The sequence below is a fragment of the Heterodontus francisci genome, unplaced genomic scaffold, assembly GCF_036365525.1.
Source record: "Heterodontus francisci isolate sHetFra1 unplaced genomic scaffold, sHetFra1.hap1 HAP1_SCAFFOLD_89, whole genome shotgun sequence".
NCBI lineage: Eukaryota > Metazoa > Chordata > Chondrichthyes > Heterodontiformes > Heterodontidae > Heterodontus > Heterodontus francisci.
The window spans coordinates 4,737,296-4,753,336 of NW_027140677.1; positions in this window are offsets into that span (position 1 = coordinate 4,737,296).

Sequence of the window (16,041 nt, forward strand, 5' to 3'; positions counted from 1 at the left end):
GTGTGTGTGTATATATATATTTTTTTCTCAGTGTCTGGAATGTGGTGAGTGTATGTGTATATATATATATTTTTTTTTTCTCAGGGTCTGGAATGTGGTGAGTGTGTGTGTATATATATATATATTTTTTTTTTCTCAGTGTCTGGAATGTGGTGAGTGTGTATATATATATTTTTTTCTCAGGTTCTGGAATGTGGTGTGTGTGTGTATATCTATATATTTTTTTTTCTCAGTGTCTGGAATGTGGTGAGTGTGTGTGTATATATATATTTTTTTTCAGTGTCTGGAATGTGGTGAGAGTGTGTATATATATTTTTTTTTTCTCATTGTCTGGAATGTGGTGAGTGTGTATATATATATGCTTTTTTTCTCAGTGTCTGGAATGTGGTGAGTGTGTGTGTATATACATATATTTTTTTTTCTCAGTGTCTGGAATGTGGTGAGTGTGTGTGTATATATATATATATATATTTTTTTTTTTTTTTTCTCAGTGTCTGGAATGTGGTGAGTGTGTGTATATATATTTTTTTTTCTCAGTGTCTGGAATGTGGTGAGTGTGTGTGTATATATATTTTTTTTTTCTCAGTGTCTGGAATGTGGTGAGTGTGTGTTTATATATATATATTTTTTTTTCTCAGTGTCTGGAATGTGGTGAGTGTGTGTATATATATATATATATTTTTTTTTTTCTCAGTGTCTGGAATGTGGTGAGTGTGTATATATATTTTTTTTTTCTCAGGGTCTGGAATGTGGTGAGTGTGTGTGTATATATATATATTTTTTTTTTCTCAGTGTCTGGAATGTGGTGAGTGTGTATATATATTTTTTTTTTCTCAGGGTCTGGAATGTGGTGAGTGTGTGTGTATATCTATATATTTTTTTTTCTCAGGGTCTGGAATGTGGTGAGTGTGTGTGTATATATATTTTTTTTTCTCAGAGTCTGGAATGTGGTGAGAGTGTGTATATATATATATATATTTTTTTCTCATTGTCTGGAATGTGGTGTGTGTGTATATATATATGCTTTTTTTTCTCAGGGACTGGAATGTGGTGAGTATCTGTGTATATATATATATTTTTTTCTCAGGATCTGGAATGTGGTGAGTATGTGTGTATATATATATATTTTTTTCTCAGTGTCTGGAATGTGGTGAGTGTGTGTATATATATATTTTTTTTTCTCAGGGTCTGGAATGTGGTGAGTGTGTTTATATATATATTTTATTTTTCTCTGGGTGTGGAATGTGGTGAGTGTGTGTATATATATATATATATTTTTTTTTTTCTCAGGTTTCTGGAATGTGGTGAGTGTGTGTCTATATATATATTTTTTTTTTTTTCTCAGGGTCTGGAATGTGGTGAGTGTGTGTATATATATATATTTTATTTTTTTCTCAGGGTCTGGAATGTGTTGAGTGTGTGTATATATATAGAACATAGAACATAGAACATACAGCACAGAACAGGCCCTTCGGCCCACAATGTTGTGCCGATCCTTTGTCCTCTGTCAAGGACAATTTAATCTATACCCCATCATTCTCCTTTATCCATATACCTATCCAAAAGCCTTTTGAAAGTCCCTAAAGTTTCTGACTCAACAACTTCCCCGGGCAAGGCATTCCATGCCTCGACCACTCTCTGGGTAAAGAACCTTCCCCTGACATCCCCCTTATATCTCCCACCCTTCACCTTAAATTTATGACCCCTTGTAACGCTTTGCTCCACCCGGGGAAAAAGTTTCTGACTGTCTACCCTATCTATTCCCCTGATCATCTTATAAACCTCTATCATGTCACCCCTCATCCTTCTCCTTTCTAATGAGAAGAGGCCTAGAATGTTCAGCCTTTCCTCGTAAGACTTATTCTCCATTCCAGGCAACATCCTGGTAAATCTCCTCTGCACCCTCTCCAAGGCTTCCACATCCTTCCTAAAATGAGGCGACCAGAACTGCACACAGTACTCCAAATGAGGCCTTACCAAGGTCCTGTACAGCTGCATCATCACCTCACGGCTCTTAAATTCAATCCCTCTGCTAATGAACGCTAACACCCCATATGCCTTCTTCACAGCCCTATCCACTTGAGTTGCAACTTTCAATGATCTATGCACATAGACCCCAAGGTCTCTCTGCTCCTCCACATGCCCAAGAACCCTACCGTTAACCCAGTATTTTGCATTCATGTTTGTCCTTCCAAAATGGACGACCTCACACTTTTCAGGGTTAAACTCCATCTGCCACTTTTCAGCCCAACACTGCAACCTATCCAAGTCCCTTTGCAGACGACAATAGCCCTCCTCGGTATCCACAACTCCACCAACCTTTGTATCATCTGCAAATTTACTGACCCACCCTTCGACTTCCTCATCCAAGTCGTTAATAAAAATCACAAACAGGAGAGGACCCAGAACTGATCCCTGCGGCACGCCACTGGTAACTGGGCTCCAGGCTGAGTATTTACCATCTAAGACCACTCTCTGCCTTCTATCAGTTAGCCAATTCTTAATCCAACTGGCCACATTCCCCACTATCCCATGCCTCCTGACTTTCTCCATAAGTCTACCATGGGGGACCTTATCAAATGCCTTACTAAAATCCATGTACACCACATCCACTGGTTTACCCTCATCCACTTGCTTGGTCACCTGCTCAAAGAATTCAATCAGGCTTGTGAGGCAAGACCTACCCCTCACAAAACCGTGCTGACTGTCCCGAATCAAGCAGTGTCTTTCCAGATGCTCAGAAATCCTATCCCTCAGCACCTTTTCCATCAACTTGCCTACCACCGAAGTAAGACTAACTGGCCTGTAATTCCCAGGGTTGTTCCTATTCCCTTTCTTGAACAGGGGCACAACATTTGCCACCCTCCAATCACCTGGTACCACCCCCGTCAGCAGAGAAGATGAAAAGATCATTGCCAGCGGCTCTGCAATTTCATCCCTTGCTTCCCATAACATCCTTGGATATACCCCGTCAGGCCCGGGAGACTTGTCTATCTTCAAGTTATTCAAAAACCCCAACACATCTTCCCTCCTAACGAGCACTTCCTCGAGCTTACCAGTCTGCTTCCCACCGTCCTCTTCAGTAATACACCCCTTCTCATTCGTAAATACCGAAGAGAAGTACTCATTCAAAACCTCACTTATCTCTTCCGGCTCAACACACAGTCTCCCGCTATTGCCCTTGACCGGACCTATGGTCCCCCTAGTCATCCTCATATTTCTGACATACGCGTAAAAGGCCTTGGGGTTTTCTTTTATCCTACCCGCCAAGCATTTTTCATGCCCTCTCTTAGCTCTCCTAATCCCTTTCTTCAGATCCTTCCTGGCCATCTTGTATCCCTCCAGAGCTATGCCTGTGCCCTTTTTCCTCAACTTTATATACGCATCCTTCTTCTTCCTAACAAGACTCTCAACCTCTCTTGTCAACCACGGTTCCCTCACATGACCATCCCTTCCCTGTCTGACAGGGACATGCTTATCAATGGCCCCTACTATCTGCTCCTTGAAAAAGTTCCACATTTCGACCGTGCCCTTCCCTGCCAGCATATGCTCCCAACTTATGCTCCTCAGTTCCTGCCTGACAGCATCATATCTACCCTTCCCCCAATTGTAAACCTTGCCCTGTTGCACATACCTATCCCTCTCCATTACCACAGTGAATGCTACAGAATTGTGATCACTATCTCCAAAGTGCTCGCCCACCAACAGCTCTACCACTTGCCCTGGAATGTCTGGAATGTGGTGAGTGTGTGCATATATATTTTTTTTTCTCAGGGTCTGGAATGTGGTGAGTGTGTGTGTATATATATATATATATATATATTTTTTTTTTTCTCAGGGTCTGGAATGTGGTGAGTGTGTGTGTATATATATATATATATTTTTCTCAGTGTCTGGAATGTGGTGAGTGTGTGTATATATATTTTAATTTTCTCAGGGTCTGGAATGTGGTGAGTGTTTGTATATATATATTTTTTTTTCTCAGGGTCTGGAATGTGGTGAGTGTGTGTGTATATTTATATATTTTTTTTTCTCAGGGTCTGGAATGTGGTGAGTGTGTGTATATATATATATATTTTTCTCAGTGTCTGGAATGTGGTGAGTGTGTGTGTAGATATATATGTATACTTTTTTTTTTAGGTTCTAGAATGTGGTGAGTGTGTATATATATATTTTTTTTTTCTCAGGGTCTGGAATGTGGTGAGTGTGTGTGTATATACATATATATATTTTTTCTCAGGGTCTGGAATGTGGTGAGTGTGTGTGTATATACATATATTTATTTTTCTCAGTGTCTGGAATGTGGTGAGTGTGTGTGTATATACATATATTTTTTTTTTCTCAGGGTCTGGAAGGTGGTGAGTGTGTGTGTATATATATATACTTTTTTTTTTCAGGGTCTGGAATGTGGTGAGTGTGTGTGTATATACATATATATATTTTTTCTCAGGGTCTGGAATGTGGTGAGTGTGTGTGTATATATATATATACTTTTTTTTTCTCAGGGTCTGGAATGTGGTGAGTGTGTGTATATACATATATATATTTTTTCTCAGTGTCTGGAATGTGGTGTGTGTGTATATATATAATATATATTTTTCTCATTGTCTGGAATGTGGTGTGTGTATATATATATATATATATGCTTTTTTTTCTCAGGGTCTGGAATGTGATGAGTGTGTGTATATATATTTTTTTTTTCTCAGGGTCTGGAATGTGGTGAGTGTGTGTATATATATATATTTTTTTTCTCATGGTCTGGAATGTGGTGAGTGTGTGTATATATATTTTTTTTTTCTCAGGGTCTGGAATGTGGTGAGTGTGTGTATATATATATATATATATATATTTATTTCTCAGCGTCTGGAATGTGGTGAGTGTGTGTATATATATATTTTTTTTCTCAGGGTCTGGAATGTGGTGAGTTTGTGTATATATATATTTTTCTTTTTCTCAGGCTCTGGAATGTGGTGAGTGTGTGTATATATATATTTTTTTTTTCTCAGGGTCTGGAATGTGGTGAGTGAGTGTATATATATATTTTTTTTTTCAGTGTCTGGAATGTGGTGAGTGTGTGTATTCTATATATTTTTTTTTCTCAGGGTCTGGAATGTGGTGAGTGTGTGTATATATATATTTTTTTTCTCGGTCTGGAATGTGGTGAGTGTGTGTATATATATATATTTTTTCTCAGGGTCTGGAATGAGGTGAGTGAGTGTATATATATATATATATTTTCAGTGTCTGGAATGTGGTGAGTGTGTGTATATATATATATTTTTTTTTCTCAGGGTCTGGAATGTGGTGAGTGTGTGTATATATATTTTTTTTTTCTCGGTCTGGAATGTGGTGAGTGTGTGTGTATATATATATATATATTTTATTTCTCAGGTTCTGGAATGCGTTGAGTGTGTGTGTGTATATATATATATATATTTTTCTCAGTGTCTGGAATGTGGTGAGTGTGTATATATATATTTTTTTTCTCAGGGTCTGGAATGTGGTGAGTGTGTGTATATAAATATTTTTTTTTCTCAGCGTCTGGAATGTGGTGAGTGTGTGTATATATATTTTTTTTTCTCAGGGTCTGGAATGTGGTGAGTGTGTGTATATATATATATATTTTGTTCTCAGTGTCTGGAATGTGATGAGTGTGTGTATATATATATTTTTTTTTTCTCAGGGTCTGGAATGTGGTGAGTGTGTGTATATATATATTTTTTTTTTCTTGGTCTGGAATGTGGTGAGTGTGTGTATATATATTCTTTTTTTTCTCAGGGTCTGGAATGTGGTGAGTGTGTGTATATATATATATATATATATATTTATTTCTCAGCGTCTGGAATGTGGTGAGTGTGTGTATATATATTTTTTTTTCTCAGGGTCTGGAATGTGGTGAGTGAGTGTATATATATATATTTTTTCTCAGTGTCTGGAATGTGTTGAGTTTGTGTATATATATATATTTTTTTTTTCCTCAGGCTCTGGAATGTGGTGAGTGTGAGTATATATATATTTTTTTTTTCTCAGGGTCTGGAATGTGGTGAGTGAGTGTATATATATATTTTTTTTTCAGTGTCTGGAATGTGGTGAGTGTGTGTATATATATATATATATATTTTTATTTCTCAGGTTCTGGAATGCGTTGAGTGTGTGTGTATATATATATATATATATATTTTTCTCAGTGTCTGGAATGTGGTGAGTGTGTGTGTGTATATATATATATTTTTATTTTTCTCAGGGTCTGGAATGTGGTGAGTGTGTGTATATATATATATATATATATTTTCTCAGTGTCTGGAATGTGGTGAGTGTGTGTGTATATATATATATATATATTTTTTTTTCTCAGTGTCTGGAATGTGGTGAGTGTGTGTGTGTATATATATATATATTTATTTTTCTCAGTGTCTGGAATGTTGTGAGTGCGTGTATATATATATATATATTTTTTCTCAGTGTCTGGAATGTGGTGAGTGTGTGTGTATATATATATTTTTTTTTTCTCAGTGTCTGGAATGTGGTGAGTGTGTGTGTGTATATATATATATTTTTTTTCTCAGTGTCTCGAATGTGGTGAGTGTGTGTGTGTGTATATATATATATTTATTTTTCTCAGTGTCTGGAATGTGGTGAGTGTGTGTGTGTATATATATATATTTTTATTTTTCTTAGTGTCTGGAATGTGGTGAGTGTGTGTGTGTATATATATATATTTTTATTTTTCTCAGGGTCTGGAAGGTGGTGAGTGTGTGTGTATATATATATATTTTTTTCTCAGTGTCTGGAATGTGGTGAGTGTGTGTATATACATATATATTTTTTCTCAGCGTCTGGAATGTGGTGAGTGTGTGTGTATATATAGAGATATATATTTTTTCTCTGTCTCTGGAATGTGGTGAGTGTGGGTGTATATATATATATATTATTTCTTTCTCTGTGGCTGGAATGTGGTGAGTGTGTGTGTGTATATATATATTTTCTTTTTCTCAGTGTCTGGAATGTGGTGAGTGTGTGTGTATATACATATATTTTCTTTTTCTCAGTGTCTGGAATGTGGTGAGTGTGTGGAAATATATATTTTTTTTTTCTCAGGGTCTGGAATGTGGTGAGTGTGTGTGTATATATATAGATATTTTTTTTCCTCAGGGTCTGGAATGTGGTGAGTGTGTGTATATATATATATTTTTTTTTTCTCGCGGTCTGGAATGTGGTGAGTGTGTGTATATATATATATCTTTTTTTTTCTCAGGGTCTGGAATGTGGTGAGTGTGTGTATATATATATATTTTTTTTTCTCAGTGTCTGGAATGTGGTGAGTGTGTATATATATATATATTTTTTTTTTTCTCAGGGTCTGGAATGTGGGATGTGTGTATATATATATATGTATTTTTTCTCAGGGTCTGGAATGTGGTGAGTGTGTGTATATATATATATTTTTTTTCTCAGGGTCTGGAATGTGGTGAGTGTGTATATATATATATATTTTTTTCTCAGTGTCTGGAATGTGGTGAGTGTGTGTATATATATATTTTTTTTTTCTCAGGGTCTGGAATGTGGTGAGTGTGTGTGTAAATATATATATATTTTTTTTCTCTGTGTCTGGAATGTGGTGAGTGTGTGTATATATATATATTTTTTTTTCTCAGGTTCTGGAATGTGGTGAGTGTGTGTGTATATATATATATATATATATATTTTTATTATTCTCAGGGTCTGGAATGTGGTGAGTGTGTATATATATATATTTTTTTCTCAGTGTCTGGAATGTGGTGAGAGTGTGTATATGTAAATATTTTTTTTTCCTTCAGGGTCTGGAATGTGGTGAGTGTGTGTATATATATATATATATATATATATATATATATATATTTCTCAGGGTCTGGAATGTGGTGAGTGTGTGTATATATATAATTTTTTTTTTTCCTCAGGGTCTGGAATGTGGTGAGTGTGTGTGTATATATATATATATATTTTTTTTTATTATTCTCAGGGTCTGGAATGTGGTGAGTGTGTGTATATATATATATTTTTTTCTCAGTGTCTGGAATGTGGTGAGAGTGTGTATATGTAAATATTTTTTTTTCCTTCAGGGTCTGGAATGTGGTGAGTGTGTGTATATAAATATATATATATATATATTTCTCAGGGTCTGGAATGTGGTGAGTGTGTGTATATATATATATTTTTTTTTTCTCGGTGTCTGGAATGTGGTGAGTGTGTGTATATGTATATATTTTTTTTCTCAGGGTCTGGAATGTGGTGAGTGTGTGCATATATATATTTTTTTTTTCTCGGTGTCTGGAATGTGGTGAGTGTGCGTGTATAAATATATATATTTTTCTCAGTGTCTGGAATGTTGTGAGTGTGTGTATATTCATATATTTTTTTTTCTCGGTGTCTGGAATGTGGTGAGTGTGTGTATATATATATTTTTTTCTCAGGGTCTGGAATGTGGTGAGTGTGTATATATATATATATTTTTCTCAGGGTGTGGAATGTGGTGATTGTGTGTGTGTATATATGTATTTTTTTTTCCTCAGGGTCTGGAAAGTGGTGAGTGTGTGTATATATATATATTTTTTTTTCTCGGTGTCTGGAATGTGGTGAGTGTGTTTGTATATATATATTTTTTTTTTCTCAGGGTCTGGAATGTGGTGAGTGTGTGTGTAAATATATATACATTTCTTTTCTCAGTGTCTGGAATGTGGTGAGTGTGTGTGTATATATATATATATTTTTTTTTTTGACAGGGTGTGGAATGTGGTGAGTGTGTGTATATATATATATTTTTTTTCTCAGGGTCTGGAATGTGGTGAGTGTGTGTGTGTATATATATAGATTTTTTTTTTCCTCAGGGTCTGGAATGTGGTGAGTGTGTATATATATATATATATTTTTTTTTTCTCGGGGTCTGGAATGTGGTGAGTGTGTGTATATATATATATCTTTTTTTTCTCAGGGTCTGGAATGTGGTGAGTGTGTGTATATATATATATTTTTTTTTCTCAGTGTCTGGAATGTGGTGAGTGTATATATATATATATATATACTTTTTTCTCAGGGTCTGGAATGTGGTGAGTGTGTGTATATATATATATTTATTTTTCTCAGTGTCTGGAATGTGGTGAGTGTGTGTGTGTATATATATATATTTTTATTTTTCTTAGTGTCTGGAATGTGGTGAGTGTGTGTGTGTATATATATATATTTTTATTTTTCTCAGGGTCTGGAAGGTGGTGAGTGTGTGTGTATATATATATATTTTTTTCTCAGTGTCTGGAATGTGGTGAGTGTGTGTATATACATATATATTTTTTCTCAGCGTCTGGAATGTGGTGAGTGTGTGTGTATATATAGAGATATATATTTTTTCTCTGTCTCTGGAATGTGGTGAGTGTGGGTGTATATATATATATATTATTTCTTTCTCTGTGGCTGGAATGTGGTGAGTGTGTGTGTGTATATATATATTTTCTTTTTCTCAGTGTCTGGAATGTGGTGAGTGTGTGTGTATATACATATATTTTCTTTTTCTCAGTGTCTGGAATGTGGTGAGTGTGTGGAAATATATATTTTTTTTTTCTCAGGGTCTGGAATGTGGTGAGTGTGTGTGTATATATATAGATATTTTTTTTCCTCAGGGTCTGGAATGTGGTGAGTGTGTGTATATATATATATTTTTTTTTTCTCGCGGTCTGGAATGTGGTGAGTGTGTGTATATATATATATCTTTTTTTTTCTCAGGGTCTGGAATGTGGTGAGTGTGTGTATATATATATATTTTTTTTTCTCAGTGTCTGGAATGTGGTGAGTGTGTATATATATATATATTTTTTTTTTTCTCAGGGTCTGGAATGTGGGATGTGTGTATATATATATATGTATTTTTTCTCAGGGTCTGGAATGTGGTGAGTGTGTGTATATATATATATTTTTTTTCTCAGGGTCTGGAATGTGGTGAGTGTGTATATATATATATATTTTTTTCTCAGTGTCTGGAATGTGGTGAGTGTGTGTATATATATATTTTTTTTTTCTCAGGGTCTGGAATGTGGTGAGTGTGTGTGTAAATATATATATATTTTTTTTCTCTGTGTCTGGAATGTGGTGAGTGTGTGTATATATATATATATTTTTTTCTCAGGTTCTGGAATGTGGTGAGTGTGTGTGTATATATATATATATATATATATTTTTATTATTCTCAGGGTCTGGAATGTGGTGAGTGTGTATATATATATATTTTTTTCTCAGTGTCTGGAATGTGGTGAGAGTGTGTATATGTAAATATTTTTTTTTCCTTCAGGGTCTGGAATGTGGTGAGTGTGTGTATATATATATATATATATATATATATATATATATATTTCTCAGGGTCTGGAATGTGGTGAGTGTGTGTATATATATAATTTTTTTTTTTCCTCAGGGTCTGGAATGTGGTGAGTGTGTGTGTATATATATATATATTTTTTTTTTTATTATTCTCAGGGTCTGGAATGTGGTGAGTGTGTGTATATATATATATTTTTTTCTCAGTGTCTGGAATGTGGTGAGAGTGTGTATATGTAAATATTTTTTTTTCCTTCAGGGTCTGGAATGTGGTGAGTGTGTGTATATATATATATATATATATATATATATATATATATTTCTCAGGGTCTGGAATGTGGTGAGTGTGTGTATATATATAATTTTTTTTTTTCCTCAGGGTCTGGAATGTGGTGAGTGTGTGTGTATATATATATATATATTTTTTTTTATTATTCTCAGGGTCTGGAATGTGGTGAGTGTGTGTATATATATATATTTTTTTCTCAGTGTCTGGAATGTGGTGAGAGTGTGTATATGTAAATATTTTTTTTTCCTTCAGGGTCTGGAATGTGGTGAGTGTGTGTATATAAATATATATATATATATATTTCTCAGGGTCTGGAATGTGGTGAGTGTGTGTATATATATATATTTTTTTTTTCTCGGTGTCTGGAATGTGGTGAGTGTGTGTATATGTATATATTTTTTTTCTCAGGGTCTGGAATGTGGTGAGTGTGTGCATATATATATTTTTTTTTTCTCGGTGTCTGGAATGTGGTGAGTGTGCGTGTATAAATATATATATTTTTCTCAGTGTCTGGAATGTTGTGAGTGTGTGTATATTCATATATTTTTTTTTCTCGGTGTCTGGAATGTGGTGAGTGTGTGTATATATATATTTCTTTCTCAGGGTCTGGAATGTGGTGAGTGTGTATATATATATATATTTTTCTCAGGGTGTGGAATGTGGTGATTGTGTGTGTGTATATATGTATTTTTTTTTCCTCAGGGTCTGGAAAGTGGTGAGTGTGTGTATATATATATATTTTTTTTTCTCGGTGTCTGGAATGTGGTGAGTGTGTTTGTATATATATATTTTTTTTTTCTCAGGGTCTGGAATGTGGTGAGTGTGTGTGTAAATATATATACATTTCTTTTCTCAGTGTCTGGAATGTGGTGAGTGTGTGTGTATATATATATATATTTTTTTTTTTGACAGGGTGTGGAATGTGGTGAGTGTGTGTATATATATATATTTTTTTTCTCAGGGTCTGGAATGTGGTGAGTGTGTGTGTGTATATATATAGATTTTTTTTTTCCTCAGGGTCTGGAATGTGGTGAGTGTGTATATATATATATATATTTTTTTTTTCTCGGGGTCTGGAATGTGGTGAGTGTGTGTATATATATATATCTTTTTTTTCTCAGGGTCTGGAATGTGGTGAGTGTGTGTATATATATATATTTTTTTTTCTCAGTGTCTGGAATGTGGTGAGTGTATATATATATATATATATACTTTTTTCTCAGGGTCTGGAATGTGGTGAGTGTGTGTATATATATATATTTATTTTTCTCAGTGTCTGGAATGTGGTGAGTGTGTGTGTGTATATATATATATTTTTATTTTTCTTAGTGTCTGGAATGTGGTGAGTGTGTGTGTGTATATATATATATTTTTATTTTTCTCAGGGTCTGGAAGGTGGTGAGTGTGTGTGTATATATATATATTTTTTTCTCAGTGTCTGGAATGTGGTGAGTGTGTGTATATACATATATATTTTTTCTCAGCGTCTGGAATGTGGTGAGTGTGTGTGTATATATAGAGATATATATTTTTTCTCTGTCTCTGGAATGTGGTGAGTGTGGGTGTATATATATATATATTATTTCTTTCTCTGTGGCTGGAATGTGGTGAGTGTGTGTGTGTATATATATATTTTCTTTTTCTCAGTGTCTGGAATGTGGTGAGTGTGTGTGTATATACATATATTTTCTTTTTCTCAGTGTCTGGAATGTGGTGAGTGTGTGGAAATATATATTTTTTTTTTCTCAGGGTCTGGAATGTGGTGAGTGTGTGTGTATATATATAGATATTTTTTTTCCTCAGGGTCTGGAATGTGGTGAGTGTGTGTATATATATATATTTTTTTTTTCTCGCGGTCTGGAATGTGGTGAGTGTGTGTATATATATATATCTTTTTTTTTCTCAGGGTCTGGAATGTGGTGAGTGTGTGTATATATATATATTTTTTTTTCTCAGTGTCTGGAATGTGGTGAGTGTGTATATATATATATATTTTTTTTTTTCTCAGGGTCTGGAATGTGGGATGTGTGTATATATATATATGTATTTTTTCTCAGGGTCTGGAATGTGGTGAGTGTGTGTATATATATATATTTTTTTTCTCAGGGTCTGGAATGTGGTGAGTGTGTATATATATATATATTTTTTTCTCAGTGTCTGGAATGTGGTGAGTGTGTGTATATATATATTTTTTTTTTCTCAGGGTCTGGAATGTGGTGAGTGTGTGTGTAAATATATATATATTTTTTTTCTCTGTGTCTGGAATGTGGTGAGTGTGTGTATATATATATATATTTTTTTCTCAGGTTCTGGAATGTGGTGAGTGTGTGTGTATATATATATATATATATATATTTTTATTATTCTCAGGGTCTGGAATGTGGTGAGTGTGTATATATATATATTTTTTTCTCAGTGTCTGGAATGTGGTGAGAGTGTGTATATGTAAATATTTTTTTTTCCTTCAGGGTCTGGAATGTGGTGAGTGTGTGTATATATATATATATATATATATATATATATATATATTTCTCAGGGTCTGGAATGTGGTGAGTGTGTGTATATATATAATTTTTTTTTTTCCTCAGGGTCTGGAATGTGGTGAGTGTGTGTGTATATATATATATATTTTTTTTTTTATTATTCTCAGGGTCTGGAATGTGGTGAGTGTGTGTATATATATATATTTTTTTCTCAGTGTCTGGAATGTGGTGAGAGTGTGTATATGTAAATATTTTTTTTTCCTTCAGGGTCTGGAATGTGGTGAGTGTGTGTATATAAATATATATATATATATATTTCTCAGGGTCTGGAATGTGGTGAGTGTGTGTATATATATATATTTTTTTTTTCTCGGTGTCTGGAATGTGGTGAGTGTGTGTATATGTATATATTTTTTTTCTCAGGGTCTGGAATGTGGTGAGTGTGTGCATATATATATTTTTTTTTTCTCGGTGTCTGGAATGTGGTGAGTGTGCGTGTATAAATATATATATTTTTCTCAGTGTCTGGAATGTTGTGAGTGTGTGTATATTCATATATTTTTTTTTCTCGGTGTCTGGAATGTGGTGAGTGTGTGTATATATATATTTTTTTCTCAGGGTCTGGAATGTGGTGAGTGTGTATATATATATATATTTTTCTCAGGGTGTGGAATGTGGTGATTGTGTGTGTGTATATATGTATTTTTTTTTCCTCAGGGTCTGGAAAGTGGTGAGTGTGTGTATATATATATATTTTTTTTTCTCGGTGTCTGGAATGTGGTGAGTGTGTTTGTATATATATATTTTTTTTTTCTCAGGGTCTGGAATGTGGTGAGTGTGTGTGTAAATATATATACATTTCTTTTCTCAGTGTCTGGAATGTGGTGAGTGTGTGTGTATATATATATATATTTTTTTTTTTGACAGGGTGTGGAATGTGGTGAGTGTGTGTATATATATATATTTTTTTTCTCAGGGTCTGGAATGTGGTGAGTGTGTGTGTGTATATATATAGATTTTTTTTTTCCTCAGGGTCTGGAATGTGGTGAGTGTGTATATATATATATATATTTTTTTTTTCTCGGGGTCTGGAATGTGGTGAGTGTGTGTATATATATATATCTTTTTTTTCTCAGGGTCTGGAATGTGGTGAGTGTGTGTATATATATATATTTTTTTTTCTCAGTGTCTGGAATGTGGTGAGTGTATATATATATATATATATACTTTTTTCTCAGGGTCTGGAATGTGGTGAGTGTGTGTATATATATATATATTTTTTCTCAGGGGCTGGAATGTGGTGAGTGTGTATATATATATATATTTTTTTCTCAGGGTCTGGAATGTGGTGAGTGTGTGTATATATATATTTTTTTTTTTCTCAGGGTCTGGAATGTGGTGAGTGTGTGTGTAAATATATATATATTTTTGTTCTCTGTGTCTGGAATGTGGTGAGTGTGTGTATATATATATATATATATTTTCTCAGGGTCTGGAATGTGGTGAGTGTGTGTGTATATATATATATATATATTTATTATTCTCAGGGTCTGGAATGTGGTGAGTGTGTATATATATATATTTTTTTCTCAGTGTCTGGAATGTGGTGAGAGTGTGTATATGTAAATTTTTTTTTCCCTTCAGGGTCTGGAATGTGGTGTGTGTGTATGTATATATATATATATATATATATATATATATATATATATATTTCTCAGGGTCTGGAATGTGGTGAGTGTGTGTATATATATAATTTTTTTTTTCTCAGGGTCTGGAATGTGGTGAGTGTGTGTGTATATATATATATATATATATTTTTTTTTATTATTCTCAGGGTCTGGAATGTGGTGAGTGTGTGTATATATATATATTTTTTTCTCAGTGTCTGGAATGTGGTGAGTGTGTGTATATGTATATATTTTTTTTTCTCAGGGTCTGGAATGTGGTGAGTGTGTGCATATATATATATTTTTTTTCTCGGTGTCTGGAATGTGGTGAGTGTGCGTGTATAAATATATATATTTTTCTCAGTGTCTGGAATGTTGTGAGTGTGTGTATATACATATATTTTTTTTTTCTCGGTGTCTGGAATGTGGTGAGTGTGTGTATATATATATTTTTTTCTCAGGGTCTGGAATGTGGTGAGTGTGTATATATATATATATATTTTTCTCAGGGTGTGGAATGTGGTGAGTGTGTGTGTGTATATATGTATTTTTTTTTCCTCAGGGTCTGGAAAGTGGTGAGTGTGTGTATATATATATATATATTTTTCTTGGTGTCTGGAATGTGGTGAGTGTGTTTGTATATATATATATTTTTTTTTTCTCAGGGTCTGGAATGTGGTGAGTGTGTGTATATATATATATATATATTTTTTTTTTTTCTCAGGGTCTGGAATGTGGTGAGTGTGTGTGTAAATATATATATATATTTTTTCTCAGCGTCTGGAATGTGGTGAGTGTGTGTGTATATATATATGTTTTTTTTTCTCAGTGTCTTGAACTTGGTGAGTGTGTATATATATATATATGTTTTTTTTCTCAGTGTCTGGAATGTGGTGAGTGTGTCTGTATATATATATTTTGTTTCCTCAGGGTCTGGAATGTGGTGAGGGTGTGTATATATATATTTTTTTTTTTCTCAGAGTCTGTAATGTGGTGAGTGTGTGTATACATATATATGTATATTTTTTTTTCTCTGGGTCTGGAATGTGGTGAGTGTGGATATATATTTTTTTTTCTCAGGGTCTGGAATGTGGTGAGAGATTGTGTATATATATATATATTTTTTTTTCTCAGCGTCTGGAATGTGGTGAGTGTGTATGTATATATATATGTTTTTTTTTCTCAGTGTCTGGAATTTGGTGAGTGTGTATGTATATATATATGTTTTTTTTCTCAGTGTCTGGAATGTGGTGAGTGTGTCTGT